Source organism: Octopus sinensis, linkage group LG5, assembly GCF_006345805.1.
Source record: "Octopus sinensis linkage group LG5, ASM634580v1, whole genome shotgun sequence".
NCBI classification, from domain to species: Eukaryota; Metazoa; Mollusca; class Cephalopoda; order Octopoda; family Octopodidae; genus Octopus; species Octopus sinensis.
Window position 1 is genome coordinate 7,519,838 of NC_043001.1, and position 5,000 is coordinate 7,524,837.

Consider the following 5,000-nt stretch of genomic DNA (forward strand, 5'->3'; position numbering starts at 1 on the left):
AAGAATTGAGTTGAACGACGAATTAACAAATTCCTTTTTTTTTGACATATGTTTCGAAGGCTGCATATTCCTAATTGCGAAGGAATAAGGAGTATATTATGCCGCTTTCTCATCAGGAAAAGCAAGGAACTTATGTCAACATCAAGATGCACAAAAAACTTTTAGATGACTTCTCACACGGAGCCCATAGTGATAATAGTGATAATATGCAGCCTTCGAAACATATGTCGAAAATATAGGAAATTTGTTAATTCGTCGTTCAACTCCATTCTTTCAGATATATATATATATATATATATATATATATATATATATATATATATATATATATAATATATATATATATATATATATATATATATTTACATATATATATATATATGCATTCATAAGAATAGAAATCCTAAATAAGGGAATGGAATAGATGAAATCCAGGTTACGTTTGCTTCATGGCTGGCAGTTCCCACACCTCGGAACTTGTAGTCAATCCGCTACCTCTAAGTTTATCTAAGTTTATCTAAGTTTACGCACTGGGCCATCGATGTCTTAATCAGAATAATTGGACATTGGATCCACCTCGGATCCACTGTGGTGCCTCCCAGTTATGTTTCTCGTCAAGGCGAACGTCTTCCATTAGCATTGAACATCTATGACTTCTATGCTGTATGACATAACGTATAATACAAGGAAATATATTTTGAGGATGCACCAATCTCCATATTCTTTATTATTATAATTCTTACATGCATACGTACAAATATGCATAAATGCATACATAACACATTCATATATATACGAAGATAATAGTGTAAGTACAATCATAATTCAGAGCACATCAGGGTTCCTTGATGATAGATGTTACAGATATCCAACCACTTAAATTATCACTTTATAATTTTCACGTATTGAAATCGAGGATGCAAACTAACGGAAATTCATAAACTATTTCAGATAGTTTTGAATTGCTCAATTTATGGATTAGTTTGATAAATATTTCTTCTTCAGCAAAACACAACGAACGAGATAAATGAAATATTTACACATACTCACAGAAAAGCAGATGCAAAACTACGATTACGCACAAATATCCCAAATATATACGGATGGAATTTCGCAGTCCACCTCATAACATATATTCGGTCTAAATAGTACGGAAGCGACTAAACTGTCCCGAAGTGAATGGATTATATATGAAAATAATTAAAGGATATAAATATTAAAAATGTTATCAGGGGTAAGCATATAAAATATATACGCATTTACGTCAATTCATATATCAAGATTTATAATAGTTTAAAATGCAATTATAATTACGGTGACAAAAGCGTTAAGTGCCTATATACTCTTTTTCTCCCTTACTTGTTTCAGTCATTTGACTGCAGCCATGCTGCAGCACCGCCTTTAGTCGAGCAAATCGAACCCAATACTTATGTTATTGGTCTCTTTTGCCGAACCGCTAAGTGACGGGGACGTAAACACACCAGCATCGGTTGTCAAGCAATGCTAGGGGGACAAATACACACATACATATATACGACAGGCTTCTTTTCAGTTTCCGTCTACCAAATCCACTCACAAGGTATTGGACAGACCAAGGGCTATAGCAGAAGACACTTGCCCAAGATGCCACGCAGTAGGACTGAACCCGCAACCATGTGGTTGGTTAGCAAGCTACTTACCACACAGCCACTCCTGCGCCTATGATGAAGATAGATGCTAAATCTAGCCAACCTCTTAAGTTATCACTATATAATTACAACTTGTTGAAATCGAGGAAACAGATTGAGCGAACTTCAGGAAATTCTTGATATAGTTTCGGATTGGTTAAGTTCTGGATTACTTTCATCATTTTCTCTCGCCATCAAAACACGCTGAGCGAGATAGATGAAATATTTGTACTTACGCACAGAAAAAACCCCACAAAACTGCGAGCACGCGGTGGTATTCCAAATATATACGTATATAATATAAAGAATATATACGTATACATCAATATAGCCATTACTGCGTTTGTATGCGTGTGTGTGTATGTGTGTATGTGTATGTGCCATAAACTCGATATTGAATTTTTCAACGTAGAATCTTGTTTAATCCTTGGATTTTTAAATTCATGAAAACAAGTTTAGGCTTCTATTAATTATCAATTATTAATTAATCTCTTATGGAAGTGCATTACTCCATTCTTCACTCAAGATCTTTCGACATGATATACTATAATAAAATAGCATATATATATATATATATATATATATATATATATATATATATATATATATATATATATATATATATAGGTAAGACATTTTGATATTCACGGAAATCTTTTTCCTGCCATACATGCAGTAGATTTGTGAATATTCTGTGGTACAAGTATATTTGACTTGTATTCCTAGAGCTGTCGGTGTTTGTGTAGTGCTTCCGTGTGCATATATATATATATATATACCTTGTAGTGTATGAATATATTGTACAAATTTACCTGTACCGCTGATAACCTCGCTTGCAACACGTGATACTGTTTCAATAATTACTCCTTCTTATATTTCTTAAGAAATAATTTCCCGCATTTCGTTTGCTTAAATAATGTTTGGCCCCTTCAAACGAACTTTTAAACATATGGGGTTGGGGCATTTTCGTAGTAGTAAGCTGGCAGACTTTGGCTAAAGAGAAACAGTCATCCATTTGTCACTTATTTCGAAACTGGTAACAAGATGACGAGAGTTCCTTGTCGGGATCTAGCACAGGTAAGACGTTTAATGTTCATTGGAATAAATTTTCCCTAGTATGCCTGTAGTAGAATTCTGACTATTCTGTGTTACAGGAGTATATTTCGCTTCTATTTCTAGCGATCTGGTTGCTCATGTAGTGCTTTTGCGTGTATATATATATATATATATATATATTTATATATATATCTGTATCTATATTTCTCTCTTTCTGTCTCTCTCTGTCTCTCTCGCTCTCACTATATATATAAATATATAAACAATGAGGGAGATATATTGAATATTAATTTAATTAATATCAATTTCAAACCAGTAGCCTAGCATATATAGAAAATCTGAAAAATCAGAAAAATTTCCACTACATGTGTATATTTAAGGAAACCACTAGGTGGAGAACTAGTGTTTGGTTATCCACCTAATAGTTTCCCTAAATATATATAATATATATATATATATATATATATATATATCAATGTCGCAATTTCTGCACCTCAAATATATCAGACATATTGCTATTATCAGCTACCAACACATCAATAGACATACATAGATACACACACCACACACACACACACACACACACACACACACACACACACATATATATATATATATATAATATATATATACATTTGTATACAACGTACATAAAAGCATAACTTTGGTTTGTGCGTCATTTCGATGTTCCTTAACAAAGATGTGAAAACATATATTTGGTAATTCTAATTTTATGTAAATAAAATTTGTGAGTGTGTGTTTGTGTGTGTGTGTTTGTGTGTGTGTGTGTGTGCATGTGTGTGTAATGCTTAATTAAGTAGATATGATCTTAATTTTGTTGAAGAATCTATTCTAAATTGGCTTTCATTGAACTTCGTTTCTTAGAATGTACAACTTCAGTATAATTTTACTTTAACATTATATAAGCATGTACTTGCACATGTTGTGTGTGTAGACTATGTAAACACGTATGTATGTGTTTCTGTTTTTGTGAACGTATACAGCACAGCGCTTATAATAGAAAGCAAAGATAATGTTCCTCGTCGGGTATTTTCGTCTCCAAGTGAAGTTAAATCAGAAGTGTTTGCGTTACTTAGAAAAGTGATCGTCGCGATAAAACTTACGCAAAAAGTAAACGAGACAGATATTTAAGCATGTATATACATACGAATACACACTTGCGTGTATACATACATATCTATATATACAAACATATACATACATATATAGATAAATACATATATATATAGATAAATACATATATATATAGATAAATACATATATAGAGAGAGAGACAGAGACAGAGAGAGTCATTCGTATATATACGTATATGCAACTATATAAATGCATATATATATGTACAGGCACATATAGGTATGTATGCATATGCGGTCATGTATGTCTATACAGAATAACTAATTTTTCTTTGCTGTATTTGTCTTGGCTCCATGTGGCAGTCACAATTTGCAAATAAAACACTATTTTTATAACTGTGGTTTACTCCGTACTAATTACGCAACTTTCTTTGGAGCAACCGTCTACAGATATTACTTGATTATTTACTACGCATAAAGAATATATTGAGAATACTTATTCCTGATCTTTGTAAAGTTTGTTAACCCTTGATGCTTCGTTTCTTTGATCTGAAACACAAAATGTTTTTTCGTAACTAGCTATTTTATTGTAGTCATAATTAATGTATTTAAATTTAGTTGCAAACTAAAATTTCCTTTTCCATAATTTCAACTAAAATGTCAATGTGTATGATTCTACCTAAAATTCCAGTTCTGTCCAATTTGTAACTAGTAAATAATCAGCGTAATTTACTTTGCGTCAATTGTTATTCTTCAATTTTTTAACAGAGAAATCAGGAGCAAAAATATTTAATTATGATTTTCCTTCATAAGTCTGTCAGTTGCCTTCCTACTACATCCTTCTACACTTTGCTCACACAACGTATGGACGCAGTAGCTGTTTTAGTGGAGGCACATGGTCTAGTGGAAAGATCAGCGGACACGTGCTGGAGGGTTCGCTGGTTCGAACTTCAGACCGGGCGATGTGTGTTTATGAGCGAAACTCCTAAGTTCTACGTTACTCAAGCAGAAAGTAATGGCGAACTTCTACTGACGCTTTCGCCACAACTTTTCCCCTGCATTTAGCAGCTCCTCTGCGACAGATTGGTTTCCCGTCCATGTGGGGAACCTATACGCCAAAGAAACAGGGAAACCGGCTCTTATTAGAAGGAACAACCGACAACAACAACATAGATGTTTTATC